Source organism: Oryctolagus cuniculus, chromosome 5 (genome assembly GCF_964237555.1).
Source record: "Oryctolagus cuniculus chromosome 5, mOryCun1.1, whole genome shotgun sequence".
NCBI classification, from domain to species: domain Eukaryota; kingdom Metazoa; phylum Chordata; class Mammalia; order Lagomorpha; family Leporidae; genus Oryctolagus; species Oryctolagus cuniculus.
This window is the reverse complement of record NC_091436.1, coordinates 13,313,538-13,329,113: the sequence shown is the minus strand read 5'-3', so window position 1 is coordinate 13,329,113 and position 15,576 is coordinate 13,313,538. Positions and strand designations below refer to the sequence as shown.

The 15,576-nt window shown below is 41.8% G+C and overlaps 1 protein-coding gene across 6 annotated transcripts in view; it reads right to left on the bottom strand.

The window, feature by feature from the left end:
• The window catches only part of IPCEF1 (interaction protein for cytohesin exchange factors 1), a 242,684-nt gene extending 227,829 nt beyond the window's left edge, over positions 1-14,855 (bottom strand). For 4 of the 6 annotated variants that reach the window (XM_051854215.2, XM_051854216.2, XM_051854210.2 and 1 more), the window contains exon 1: positions 3,869-3,964. The gene's annotated coding sequence lies outside the window, so the exon portion shown is untranslated. Of the gene's footprint in view, positions 1-3,868; positions 3,965-13,500; positions 13,911-14,688 lie in introns of those variants that run through there. The other 2 variants (XM_008263713.4, XM_051854213.2) reach the window with 2 other exon arrangements.
• Between the last annotated feature and the right edge of the window lie 721 nt (positions 14,856-15,576).

The following is a 15,576-nucleotide window of genomic DNA, read 5'->3' as shown; positions in this document are numbered from 1 at the left end:
GGGTGAGGATGTGGAAAAATTGGAATATAAAGTGTTATACTGGGAAACAGCACAGCAGTTCTGCAAAATATTTTAAAAAATTAACTTATGATCTAGCCATTCCACTTCTGGGCACATACAGTGAAAGCAGAGCCTTGAAGAGGTATTTGTACACCAATTTTGACAGCAGCATTATATAGCCAAAAGGTGGACATAACCCAAAAATCTGTCAGCAGATGAATGGATAAGCAAAATATTGCATGGACATACAATAGAATATTAGTCAGTCTTAAAAAGGAGTGAAATTCGAACAGATGCTATAACATGGTTAGACCTTTAAGACATAATGTTAAGTGAAATAAGCCTGATATGAAAAGAAAAATATTTTGGGGCAAGCATTTGGCACGGCACTTAAGATGCTACTTGGAAATACCCAATCTCATGTTGGAGTGCCTGGACTCAAGTCTGAGCTCTGCTGCTGATTCCAGCTTCCTGCTAACACACAAGCTGAGAAGTAGCAGGTGGCGGCTCAAGTGCCTGAATCCCTGCCACCCACGTGGGAGACCCAGGCCGAGTTCCAGGCTCCTGGCTTCTGCCAGACCCAGTCCCAACTGTTCTGGGTATTTATAACTCTGTCTCTGTCACTATTCTTTTCAAATAAATAAATACATTTTTAAAAGAAAAAAAAAAGAAGGAATGCCTACTGTAAGGCCACCACAAAACACACCAGATACCAGAGTTAAGGGAAATGGTTTATTGACAGGGGAAATCCGACCGGCTGGAGGGAAGGAATGAAGAGCAGAGAGAAGGGGGAGTTAAGAGAGCGATCAAGAGAGAGAGAGCGCATGTGTGGGAAGCAGGTCCTGTTATACCTTTGCAGGGGGCAGGGAAATAGGAGCAGTGAATCCCATTAGGGCGGGGGCTGACCCCATACTTGTGGTTGAGCCACTGGGTTTAGGATTGAAACTTATTGTGCAAGATGGCGACAGGGGCCAGAGGCTAAGATGGCTTCCAGGGCATAGATGGTGCCACAGATAAGATGGCACCATTTTACTAACACCTATAGCTTCCTTTCCTCCAGCCTTGAAAAATGCTGGGGCCAGCGCTGTGACATAGCAGGTAAACCCACTGCCTGAAGTACTGGCATCCTATAGGGGCACAGGTTCAAGTCCCAGCTGTTCCACTTCTGACCCAGCTCCCTGCTATGGCCTGGGAAAGCAGTAAAGATGGACCCAAGTCCTTGTGCCCCTGCACCTATGTGGGAGACCTGGAAGAAGCTCTTGGCTTCTGGCTTCAGATTGCCCCAGCTCTGGCTGTTATGGCCATTTAGGGATTGAACCAGCAGATGAAAGACCCCTCTCTGTCTCTGCCTCTGTAACTCTGCCTTTCAAATAAATAAATAAATCCTTGTCACGTCCAAGCATGCCTTCCTCAGCTTGCTGCTTCCCTGTAAAAATTACTTCATTAAGTTAAGGGCAAGGCCAGAGCCAAGACTGAATCATAAAGATTCAAATCTCCTTTGTTGTTAATAGAATGAGCATCTCAATACCACCCTCTATTCTGTTGTCTTTGCAGGAACTCTCAGGGCCTGATCAAGCAAATTAGCACCCAATCTACCCTTGGTCCCAGACAAGCTGGAGCCCTCCTTTGCTATTCCAAAAGAAACATGCTGGCCCCTGTCACTGACCAAACAAAGGAAGACCACATGCACTGTGAACCAACCAGAGACCCCTACGTGACCTGAACACGCACTGTTCATCCTCAGCCGTGAGTGTAAGATTCACTACATTTAACCCCATGGGGATTCTGGAAATTGAGCATTAGCTGTCTGACTCCTTGATCTGTGCTTTGCAATAAAGACCTGCTTTCTTCCAGCTTCTAGGTATCCATGACTGGCTTCTACACAACTGGTGAGCAGACTCTTTTTGGTGGCTCTATAGCAATTCCTCTATCCAGCTTTGGGGATGTTCTATGACAGATAAGGGCCCCATTAGCCACCAAGAATCAAAAACAGAGTTGCAAAAATGCAAATCAATTGAAAATAATCCAGTTTATAAAACACAGCTGTTGTCCCCCACTGTGCACTCCCCAAAACACACCTATTCACATTCACGTGGAGGTCTTGCCTCCACCACCTTTTGCTCTTTCATTGACTTCTGCTTTCTTTTGTTTTGCCAGGTTGCTGATAATTTGTGGGGTGTCTTGGTTTGGGTTTGGTTTGGTTTGGTTTTGGTTTCAACTTGTTAGACTTAATTCTTGGAAGTATTTGCTAACAATGAATATCTGATATCTCCTATGATACATTATTATAAAGAGAATTTTTTCATGTACCTATTCATTATGCATTCAAAAAGTTTGGCTACTACACTTGTATATGATAAAACATGAAACTATTATATCTAAAATATGCTCAGATAGTGTATTAGGAATGTGATTTTAATGTATCAAAGTATTATTTCTCATTTTTGGTAAATAAACTCATACTTTTTTTTAAAAAAAAAAGGAAAAATTTCTAAAGCTTTCTTTCACCAAACTATTAACTATGATTCTTTTGGGGCTATCTGATAATAGGAAATATTTATCTTTTCCTTGCCTGTTTGTTTTATTGGCAATAAAATACACCACATGTGCACTAAAATAAAACAACTATTGTTTAAAATGTAAACTGTAAATAGGAAGAGAGTTGATAATGTAAATTTACTATGAGGTTTAATTTGCCTCAAAAGATCTTTCCTTCCGCTTCTGTAATTTAATATAAACCATCTTCTCTTTTTCTAAGAACGTCTTTTCTGGTCATTGAATAAACAAAAGGATGAATGGAAACTATTCAGGCACATCCTCTCAAAATTCTATCTTCCTGTCTTTTCATTTCCCTTTTCTTCCCCTTTTCAGTCTGAATTCTTGGAAGCAAATGCCCCATCCTCCTCATCCCCAACCCTCCCCAGCTGTTTTTCTGGAAATGTCTGCAGGCATGAGATTTTCCTCGATGCTCAGGCAAATGTGGGCCAACAGCTGCTAAAATAATTTTCTGACAAACTTCCTCTGGCCCAAATGAGATTAGGTTACACACACTCTCAGCTCAGGAATGGGGAGAAAGGTAGATCAGCACAGAACAAATTTATCTAGAAAATAAGAAATAATGTAGCATCCTTTTCCTTATATTTTTAAATTATGTGCCCTCAAGGGCGCTACATACTACTGGAGTCTTGAGCCTGGATTCTGACTCTGGGCCAAACTGCTGCAGCTGGCATCATGGCTATGCTATTTCTTTGTGACGTTGATCCAGGTTCTTAAGCTCTCTGAACCTGCTCCCTTGTCATAAAACTGGAGCTGATTAATAACAATAGTGCTTCCTAGAGTTATTTGATTAGAAATTATATCATGAATGTAAAGCCTTTCACACCTTCTCTGGTAGAGAGCAAGAGGGTAGAACATGTCTTAGTAATAACCATTACTCTGACTACATGTGTCAGTCAGATAGACATGGGGAAACCAACATAGAATGTTGGAGAAGCTATGAGAAGAAACAGAGGACCTCTCTTGGTCTCCACCTCATAGCTTTTGCTGCCCAGAAAGTTCTAGGCATTGCCCAGCATATCTCACTGGCTAGTAGCATCTATCCATTGGCAAAAGTCTCATCTCCACAATAATCAGAACCATGAGCTTGTGCGGAATAGGTGGAGGGGCTCAATGCCTGAACTCAGTCCGGGATTAAGAGGGAGATTTTTCGCTCATTTGCTCCCAATGTACACAAGGAGAATTTAATGCAAAGTAGAAATGAGCATACTCTGTATCTAGGACATTGCTACTGCCAGGAACATCAACTCAAAAGCAAAGTCACATCTCAGGGAATAGCAACAGCTCAGCCTTCCTTGTTCAGTTCACTTACTCTGTTTGGTGGCTTCTTTGTGTCTCTCCGAGGGCTAGCTTCTCAGCTCAGAATGTCTGGGGGTCTGGTGTTCCTCTCAGAGCAACTTATCTGTACAGAACTTTGGAATGTTTGTGAGTGTACTCAATAGTACTCCAGCGCCTTGCTTGACAACCCCTCTTTAAAGTCTCCTCACCTACGCAAAAGCTGCCCTAGTTGATTAATCAAGTTGAAAATCTGAGTGCATAAAATCTGTGTAGCTGTGCCTGAGTGAAATACAACTCTAGCTGGAAACCGGGACCATTTTAACCAAGAGATGTCAAGTTTATATCCTTCTGTTTAACAGAATGGCTGTCACCGAATCTAACTAACAGGAAATAGTGTTTTGCCTATGATGACAAAATAATTTCACTGGTGATCCTGTCCATTCTATTGCAATGAAACGGCTAATACATTACCTGAAAGATATTAGAACTCAAACATTTGATAAATGTTAAACATCATAAATAAGACCTCACTATATCATGGTTAACATTCACACTTACTGGTGAGAACAACTCTTTGACTGTTTTGTAGTAATGGAAAGAGAAGTAGGTGTTTATGGTCTAAAACAGAACCAGAAAATAAGACCTTTAATATTGCTTCAGGCTTTTAATGGGTAGAAAGAACAAAGTTGTTACAAATGACCTTCACTGTGGGTGACCGAATATCATGTTCCTGTTGCAACCATTAATTTCCTAAAATAGTAGAATCTTCCAACATGTTCAAGAAATTAAGGATGCTACATATATTCTTAGAAATCCACAAAACTTTTGTTGTAGTCTGAGCTATCCAAACAGGTTAATCATAAACAAGTAGCCTACCTGTATGACTTTTCTGTTTCCACTCGTTTAGTGTTTTCAGAGAATTAAAGGTTTGCTCCTTAAAACATGAACCCACATTGAAGTGCAACCAAGTGTCTTTTGGGTGAATCTTGACACCATACACAGCATTCTGTTCTGTAGAAGTGCATAATGCTGAGTTGGGGCTCCTGGGTGGTGTTTTGCATTTCCTTCCTTTCTGAGACGTTTGTTCCTATTCAACATCAAGTTTCAGCATCTATACACACATTTGCCTATGGGTGGTTAAGTGTTCAATTTCTAATTGATTTTAGAGACCACTGCATACAACTCCTCAGAAAGCAGTTTCCTTCGTAACAGCCAGGGAAAGGGGCTGCCACTGTGGAATAGTGGGCTAAGCCTCTGTCTGTGGCACCAGCATCCCACTTCCAATCCAGCTCTCTGCTATGGCCTGGGAAAGTAGTAGAAGATGGCCCAAGTCCTTGGGCCTCTACACCTACATGGGAGACCCAGAAGAAACTCCTAGCTCCTGGCTTTGGATTGGCTCAGCTCCAGGCCTTGGGATGATTTAGGGAGTGAACCAACGGATGGAAGACCTTTCTCTCTGTCTCTCCCTCTCTCTGCAAATCTTCCTCTCAGAAATATAATAAAATCATTTTAAAAAGTAATAGGGTAGGCCGGTGCCGCGGCTCACTAGGCTAATCTTCCGCCTTGCGGCGCCGGCACACTGGGTTCTAGTCCCGGTCGGGGCGCCAGATTCTGTCCCGGTTGCCCCTCTTCCAGGCCAGCTCTCTGCTGTGGCCAGGGAGTGCAGTGGAGGATGGCCCAAGTGCTTGGGCCCTGCACCCCATGGGAGACCAGGAGAAGCACCTGGCTCCTGCCATCGGATCAGCGCGGTGCACCGGCCGCAGCGCACTGGCCGTGGCGGCCATTGGAGGGTGAACCAACAGCAAAAGAAGACCTTTCTCTCTGTCTCTCTCTCTCACTGTCCACTCTGCCTGTCAAAAAAAATAAATAAATAAAATAAAATAAAATAATAGGGTAAAAAGAACTACCCTGTTCAAATCAAGTCAAAAATTTCTATTGGACATTTTGATAAAGATTATATAAAATTAATAACAAGTCTAAAGAAACTTAAATATGAATCAATTAAGAAGGGGAGCAAAAAGATTTTTAATTCTGCACAGATTAATTAGCCTCTACAATGGTGTTTTTCTGTAAAAAGCATGTTTTCTGCTAGGGTTAATTGTGGCAATAGAAATTAAAGTAATTTAAACTCTATAGAAAAGGAGACTTAAATGACTTTTATGTTGCAGAGAAGTCCAAGAATACACTGAAATTCTGGCTATTTATGCTACCATTAAAATACTTATGCATATACTAGACTGAATTATGTATCAAGTGGCTAAGACGCCCGCATCCCATATGGGTACCTCACTCTAAGTCCTGGCTCTGCTACCCATTCCAGCTTCCTGCTAATTTGTGCCCTGAGAGGCCGCAGTCGATAGCTCCAGGTCCTCTTGCCACCCATGTAGGAAACCCAGGTTGAATTCCAGGCTACTGCCTTCAGCCTGGCCCAGGACCAGCTGCCACAAGCATTGGAGGAGTGAGCCAGCAAATGGCTGACATTTCTGTCTTTCTTTGATCTCAAATAAATAAAATAAATAAATAATTTTTAAAATTATTGATGAAACCAACTATAATGGTTCAGCATTCGTTAATTAGGAATTTTCCACTTGTTGTATACATAGATTAGAGCTTTAGATTTTATGTTTGGCACCACAATGCCTCATTTTCCAATTGTACTTTTCCAATCTGTGCTTTTCTTTCAATGGACAACTTGAGGAAGTAAATGTCTCCCCAAGTAGACCCTCATGTTCCATATCCAGCAAATTACCTCATTGGCATAATAATCCCGGCTCTCTAGCTGTACTTAATTTATGAAAGGATGCCCTTTTATAGATTTCCCGATAGCTTGATTTTCATCTTGTAAATGTGTTTCATTGTTTTGTATCTTTATTCATTCCCACTCAGTGATGAAGTAACTCTATTGTTTGAGGCCCAATACCACAGGTTAAGCAGAAGATGAGTCATGTTGGATTTGGTTCCCAAAAGTGCTTGCTAGCACCACAGATGCTTTATTACCAGCACTTAAAATGTCTTTTGTTCTTCATCCCCTGCATTTTTTCCCTCTCACAATTATGGAGGCCAGAAGTCCAAAAGCAAGATGCTGGCAAGGCCATGCTCCCTCTGAAATCTGTCTGAGAAAATCCTTCCTTGCCTCTTCCTAGCGTCTTCCTAGCGTCTTTCTAGCGTCCTGGTGCCTTTCCTGGTGGTGGCTGGCAGTCCTTGCACTTCTTCACTTGCATCTGCCTCACTCTGACCTGTTTTCATCATCACATGCTGTCTTATATAAGGACACCAGTCACATTGGATCAGGGACCCATGAAGGTGTACTCCAGTCTGACTTGAACTTACTTCGACAAATTACACCAACTGCCCTATTTCCAAATAAGGTCACATTTTGAAATATTGGTGATTAGGATTTCAAACATTTTTGAGGAAGGGCACAATTTAACACTTAACACCTTCTTACTATCTTCAATGTATTCTTTTTCTACTTGTAAAATCTCTATATAGGGTGGGAGTGGGAGTGGGAGGGCAGGTATGATGGGAAGAATCACTATATTCCTAAAGTTGTGCTTATGAAATTTGTACTCATTAAATAAATGGTTTCTTTGGGGGAAAAAAAGGAAAGTGGAATATGAGCAAAAGACAGAAGACTCCAATATTTTTACTTTTTCCAAAGTATATCCAGTGCATCTCATTGGTTAGGTATTTTTTATCCCAACTTTCGAATGCAGAAAAGTTCAGTGCTTGCTTGGATGCACACAACTCTTTTTAGCCCCACGCTAAGTTCTCTAAGCCTCTAATTCTATATTGTTCTCACCAAAAAATATGGTATAATATAAATTCCCAAAAATATGAATCCATTAAAACCCAAAATAAAAATTGGATATTTGCTGCACAGGATCCTAGTAATGACAAGACTCATGTATCTTGACTTCGAATGTCGAAAGCCCAGGTGTGGTTCTGAGAGCCCTCCAGAACTCCTTCATCCATGCCAGTTGAGAAGTGCTCTCGACAGGATTCCACCAGGCTGCCAAGGCAATTGGCTACACTGACAGTCACATATGTGCCATCATGTCAGGGCACAAGTAGTTCCTTGGAGAAAATAAAAGCTTCTTTCCACTACCCACTCACCAGGGAAGTGGAAAAGAATTTCTCTTAAAGAAAGTTTCAAAGTAGAAGACAGATCTGCCCTGACTCAATCTTTGTCTCCCCAGCCTTGGCCTCAAATTTCTGTCTTACATGAGAAAATCTTTACCATAAATGAAAATAACATATTGCACAGAAAAGGAGACAGATCCCTTGCTCAAAGACACATGAAGATGTGGGCTTGTATGCCTGCCCCACCCAGCCTCTGCCTAGCCATGTAGTCGAAGAAAGAACGCTTCATGTCTCCAAGTTTCAGTTTTGTGCAGATAACAACGGTACTAGTTCCGAAGACTGTTTAGAGAAGTGGCTGAACTCAAATGTAACTAATTGTAAATGTAACTAAAGGTCCATATAAATTCAAATATGAGAATGAAAATACTGTTCATAGTGCATAGAACATGGTAAGCCTTCAATATTATCATTAGTTTTTTTTGGGGGGGGGTTTGTTTTACAGGTAGAGTGGACAGTGAGAGAGAGAGACAGGGAAAGAAAGGTCTTCCTTTTGCTGTTGGTTCACCCTCTAATGGCCTCTGCAGCCGGCGCACTGCAGCCGGCGCACCGCGCTGATCCGAAGGCAGGAGCCAGGTGCTTATCCTGGTCTCCTATGGGGTGCAGGGCCCAAGCACTTGGGCCATCCTCCACTGCACTCCCGGGCCATAGCAGAGAGCTGGCCTGGAAGAGGGGCAACCAGGACAGAATCCGGCGCCCCGACCAGGACTAGAACCTGGTGTGCCAGCGCCACAAGGTGGAGGATTAGCCTATTGAGCCACGGCGCCGGCCATATCATTAGTTTTTATTCATTGTACCACACATGAAATATTCAGAAAATTTTGTGAATTATTGTGCTGTGTCTATTTCAATTCACATTCCACGCTGAGGTATTTAATTTTTAGTACTTAGCATGAAGTCTGTTGCTTGTTTGATGAATTCTTTCGTTTCTGAACTTAAGTAGTTTTCACTGTAGAGATGGCCATCTTTTATTCAGACTCTTGAGTGACTAATCACATTCTAGCAATAATTTCAATACCTGTGTCCATTGGGACACTTGTCTTCGCTCATATTTTTCTGATCTTTTCCCTTTTGTCTGACAACTCCCTCCTATTGCACCATTTCTAAGATAAAAACAGATGATTCCTTTCAATATCTGTAAGCCAACATATTTTATGTTGAATTCAATCTCTTGCAAGTGACTCAGTAGTGATACACTGACACCATGAGAGGGCATGGCCAAGATTCTAACAGGAATTCTGGACTCTACAAAAATGTTTTTCTGACCTCTCCTCATGTATATCATTCCCTTAAAAATGAATACTGTTATGCCAGCATATCTAAATTCAATGTAGAACTATTAACTATTAAATTGGCTATTGGACTTGCTAGAAACCCGTCTAATTCAGGATTAGTGTCAATTATAATCATCCAGAGAAAATGACTCATATTCACGATATTCTAGGAAATATTCAGAACAGCCACCCTCAAATGGGGCCCTACCAACTTGTTCTCCCTTGAGTTTTTAAACCTGGTTATGTATCAGTCTTTATGCCAAAGAAGATCCATCTAAGAAGAATAAATAGCCTCCTTTAATGGTTTTTTTTTATTGTTGTGCCTCTGGGGCATACATTTTTTAACTTTTATTTAATGAATATAAATTTCCAAAGTACAGCTTATGGATTACAATGGTCCCCCCCCCCCATAACGTCCCTCCCACCCGCAACCCTCCCCTTTCCTGCTCCCTCTCCCCTTTCATTCACATCAAGATTCATTTTCAATTCTCTTTATATACAGAAGATCAGTTTAGCATATATTAAGTAAAGATTTCAACAGTTTGCACCCACATAGAAACACAAAGTGAAAAATACTGTGTGAGTATTACTTATAGCATTAAATCACAATGTACAGCACATTAAGGACAGAGATCCTACATGAGGAGTAAGTGCACAGTGACTCCTGTTGTTGACTTAACAAATTGACACTCTTGTTTATGGCATCAGTAATCACCCTAGGCTCTTGTCATGAGCTGCCAAGGCTATGGAAGCCCCCTGAGTTCACCAACTCTGATCATATTTAGGCAAGGTCGTAGTCAGAGTGGAAGTTCTCTCCTCCCTTCAGAGAAAGGTACCTCCTTCTTTGATGGCCCGTTCTTTCCACTGGGATCTCACTCACAGAGATCTTTCATTTAGGTTGGTTTTGTTTTTTTTTTTTTTTTTTTTTTTTTTTTTTGTTTTTTGTTTTTTTTTTTTGCCAGAGTGTCTTGGCTTTCCATGCCTGAAATACTCTCATGGGCTTTTCAGCCGGATCCGCATGCCTTAAGGGCTGATTCTGAGGCCAGAGTGCTGTTTAGGACATCCGCCATTCTATGGGTCTGCTGTGTATCTCGCTTCCCATGTTGGATCATTCTCTCCCTTTTTGATTCTATCAGCTAGTATTTGCAGACACTAGTCTTGTTTATGTGATATCTTTGGCTCTTAGTCCTATCATTATGATCAATTGTGAACTGAAATTGATCACGTGGACTAGTGAGATTGCATTGGTACATGCCACCTTGATGGGATTGAATTGGAATCCCCTGGTATGTTTCTAACTCTACCCTTTGGGGCAAGTCAGCCTGAGCATGTCCCAGATTGCACATCTCTTCCCTCTCTTATTCCCACTCTTATATTTAACAGCGATCACTTTTCAGTTAAGTTTCAACACTTAAGAATAACTGTGTATTGATTACAGTATTCAACCAAAAGTATTAAGTAGAACAAACAAAAAAATACTAAGAGGGATAACGTATTAAGTTGTTCATCAACAGTCAGGGCAAGGGCTGATCAAGTCACCGTTTCTCATAGTGTTCATTTCACTTCAACAGGTTTCCTTTTTGGTGCTCGGTTAGTTGTCACCGATCAGGGAGAACATATGATATTTGTCCCTTTGGGACTGGCTTATTTCACTTAGCATAATGTTTTCCAAATGGGTTTTTAAAATTTTTATTTATTTATTTGAAAGGCAGAGTGAGAGACAGGGAGAAAGAATCTTCAACTGATTCACTTCCCAAACGGCCTTAACAGCGAGGGCTGCACCAGGTCAAGACCAGGAGACAGGAACTCCATCCAGGTCTCCCACATGTACTGAAGAACTTGGGCAACATCTAATGCTTCCCTAGGTGCATTAGCATGGAGCTGGATCAGAAGAGCAGCCAGGACTCCAACCAGCTCTCACATGTGATGCCAGCAACATAGGCGGCAGCTTAACCTGCCGCACCACAAGACCAGCCCCAATAACTTGTGTTTTAAGTGCCATTTCTTACATTGCAATTAACCACAAACTTTAGAGCAGTGTAACTAAAAAATTACTTTTGTTTTCTATTTTCTGAAAGATAAAACAGCTGTTAAGCTTTTCATCATTTATTTACATGCAACATTTATCTTGTTTTTAAATTATTAAGATAGTCTATGTATGCTCCACTAATGAAAATTTCAGGAAAAAAATGGAAAAGCACAATGAGAAAAATAACCATTTTATAAACTTTCTCTTCATATATTTCAACATTTTGCATCTCAATCATGCTTTTCCTCATGATTTTTGCATATTTGAAAAAGTTGTGTTCATGCTTTTCTGAAAATACGACATCATGAAAATACTTCTATAAATTTTACTGATGGTATTTCTTTACATAAAGAAATTTCTTTATGTAAAGATATATACCGCCTTGTGCTTAACCATTCCAATAATAAGGTTTATAGCACTTATTTTTTTTTAAAGATTTATTTATTTATTTGAAAGGCAGAGTTACAGAGAGGCAGAACCAGAGAGAGAAAGAGAAACAGAGAGAGAGAGAGAGAGAGAGAGAGAGAGAGAGAAAGCAGTCTTCCATCTGCTGGTTTACTCCCCAGATAGCCACAACGACCAGGGCTGGGCCATTCCAAATCCAGGAACCGGGAGCTTCTTCTGGGTCTCCCAAGCGGGCTCAGGGCCCCAAGCACTTGGGCCATCTTCCACAGCTTTCCCAGGCCATAGCAGAGAGCTGGATTGGAAGTGGAGCAGCTGGAACTCAAACCAGCGCCCATATGGGATGCCGTCACTACAGGCGGCGGCTTTACCTGCTACGCCACAGTGCCGACCCCAGCATTTGTTCCTAATAAATGAGTCTTAGTCTATTCTTGCTCCTATAACAAAACACCACACATCGGGTAGTTTATAAATAATGGAAATTTATTTCTCATGGTTCCAGAAGCTAGGAAGTCCAAGATCAGGACATCAGCAGATCTGAGGTCTGGTGAGAGCCTGTTCCTGTGGATGGTCTCTTTTCCGTATCTTTATGTAGCAGAAGAGGGCACGGCACTCAATCCCTCCTGCATCTTTTTCAAGGGCATTAATCCAACCCACGGGCAAAGTCCTGCGACATCCTCATCACTTCCCCCTTCTCTTAATACCACCGTGATGGCTATTAGGTTGCAAAAGGAAATTGGGGGTGAGGGGACTATTCAGACTATGGCAGAGATTCAAGTTCATTTTGCAAAATGTAGAAAAATTTCAAAAAGCCTCAATGGAAAAAGACAAATAAGTGGCTAAATTTTTAACTGTGGGCGGCTTTACCGATTTGAAAACTGAAGAGGGGTGGGCATGGTGGCGCAGAGCGTTAAGTCACTGCTTTGATACCCATATCCTATATCAGAGTGCTTCACTTCTGATGCAGCTTCCTGCTAGTGCACCTGACAGGCAGCAGATGATGGCTCAAGGACCACATGGCCCCTGCAGAGTCCCTGGCTTCATCCTGGCCCAGCGTCAGCTGTTACAGGTACTGGGGGAGTGAGCCAAGGGATGGAAGATCTCTCTCTCACTCATTCTGCCTTTCAAATAAGTAAAGAAACAAAGCTTTAAAAAGAAATAAAACTTTATTTTAAAAAATAGCTGCATGTCACAGACTAGCATTTAAGTTCATGAACATATACAACAAGAAAAAGAGAAATAATATTTTAAAAAGGAAAATGTATTGACAACTACCTGTCAGTAAAGATCCATGACCTGGTAATCGTTATGCAATCATGCTTTGGTTATTGTATTGTCCTCACACAACAACCCGAAAGCCTTAGTATTTTATTATCACCACCTTACAGATTCAGGAGTCATAGAGCTTATAAGTAGTAGATGCAGATTTTTAACAGATGTGCTGGACCCAAAATTATGTTTTCTACTTGCTCTTTCCCACAAACCCCCATCATCATCTCCACTGCCACAGCCACCACCAGCATCAACTCTCCTGCCACCTCCACCGCCACTTCCAACTCCCCTCCACCGGAATCTCCACCTTCACCTCCTCCACCACATCCACCTCCACCACCACATCTCCACCCCTCCCGCTTTCCTGACCCATGGCTTTGCATCATCCTGGTAAGACATCCTCTCCTCCTACCTTCCCAGTTTCCTCCTCTGCTGCTTCACTCCGACCTCCTCCGACCTGTACCTTCCAGGGAAGCAAAGCAATGGCTACCCTCCCACACTCGTTTGATGAACAATCCCGACCGTTCCATTCATTCAACATATACTTACTGAGTGCATATGCTGTTTGGCACTGCTCTGAACCCTGGAACTGCGGTGATCCTGTCATTGGCAGGATTTTCTCCAACATCAAAAAGCTTCTTTTTTAGGATTTTCTACACATGTAAGGCACTGGGCATACTAAATCTCCTTGCAAATCGTCAAACCTGTGCTTGGGTTAGCAGCTCGCACTGCCTTCCCTTCAAGCTGGACAGAAAGCAGAAGTGAGCCATTCAAGAAGGATACACAAGTCAAAAGGAAAGTTTCAGGCAATAGTCATGAAGTAATTTCTTATCTCTTATTGCCACAGCCAGCTACCGCAGGAAAGGGCTTCCTATTTCCATGCACTGATGATGCATACTTGCTTAATGTGGTTTGTTTAAAATATTCATGCTTGGACTTATCCTCTCCAGAAAAAGACACTTGATATATAAAGAGAGGGAAGGAATAAAATTAAAAGACAAAATAGTGAATGAGTACATCAACAAAGGCACGAGCATAACTCCTTTCCCACCTCACTTGCATGATGTATACGTAAAGCTCTATTTCCATGTTCTATGCAAAATAAATAACTGTACAGGAATCAGACTTTAAGTGTTACTATAAAATGTCTAGGACAGTACCAGAAACAGGTCCTTACAGGTGAATGAATTCTAGTACTTCAGTGGGCTACACCTGTTTCCTAAAATTCAATTCTTTCACAGACGCTACAGGAAAAGACTCTGAGCCAACAACTTGCTCTCATTTTCATACCAGAGATTTCTGGTCTAGCCTGTGACCTTCTTCTAAAAGTACAATCCCCTCCAGTTGTTGGCCTGCAAAGAGGCATTCTCCGCATAAAAACGCACTTTCTCCAAAGAGTCTGGCCACAAACTATTACGATAGGACCCTAACAGATGTTGAATTAAGCATTTCTGCATTAAACCCATGGTCAGCAGCCCAAGTAGCCACCAGTACACTTGTTTAAGAAAAATAGAGAAGAAAAGTGAGTCCACTAGTCTACCCTGCACAGCTCTAACTCAAAGTCTACAGCTCTGCACTTCACAGCAGCAGGCGTATGAAGAGCTGAGCAAACGCCAAATCCCAAGATTCTAGAAATCACTATTCTAGAGATAATGATAGAATGTCCATCCTGTACCATCCTGATATGCCAAACAAGGACTTCTCATACACAATCAAGGAGTGATTTTTTTTACTTACATGCAGTAGGAAATCCAGGAACTGACTCTTTGGCGCCAAGTTCAGAAAATTCATAATAGTCTGAGGAAGGGTTGACTATTCCACTGTAAGCAGTCACAGCTCTGGAGGTTCAGTCTACTTGGAACTCCCATTAGAAGCTGACCAGAAAAAAAAAAAAAAAAAAAAAAGCTCTTTCAAAAGAAGAGGAAGTGTCATCTCCACTTCCTTAATTTTATTGTTCTTCCTTCTTATTGTCGCTGAACCCCTTCTTGATTCCAATATCAGGACACAATAGATGCAGAGCAGACACGTCCCATCAGTCTGACCCATTTATCATTAAACATTTCCAGTGTGTTCATTTCTAAGACATATGCATAAAATAGTGCTTGGCTTGGCTTGGCTTTCCTGTTTTGGAAGCAAAGAAGTTTATTTACAGGCATGAGGAGTGAGATCATTTGCAGAGCTGTTCTCAGGATGTTTGGTGCTGCTGTCACTTTGTAATATCAACCTCTTTTAGGTTCCATCTTCCCTCAAATTTCCCTCCTTTCTTCTACCCTTATCATTTGTAATACTCTGCTAAATAGAGGATGCAAATTAGTTTGTAAAAAGTAGTTAAGGATCAGGGCAGCGCCGTGGCTCACTTGGTTAATCCTTGCCCTGCGGCACCAGCATCCCACTCGGGCACTGGGTTCTAGTCCTAGTTGCTCCTCTTCCAGTCCAGCTCTCTGCTGTGGCCCGGGAGGGCAGTGGAGGATGGCCCAGGTGCTTGGGTCCCTGCACCTGCATGGGAGACCAGGAGGAAGCACCTGGCTCCTGACTTCAAATCGCCACAGTTCCAGCCGTAGCGGCCATTTGGTGAGTGAACCAATAGAAGGAAGACCTTTCTCTCTCTCTCTCTCTCTCTCTCTG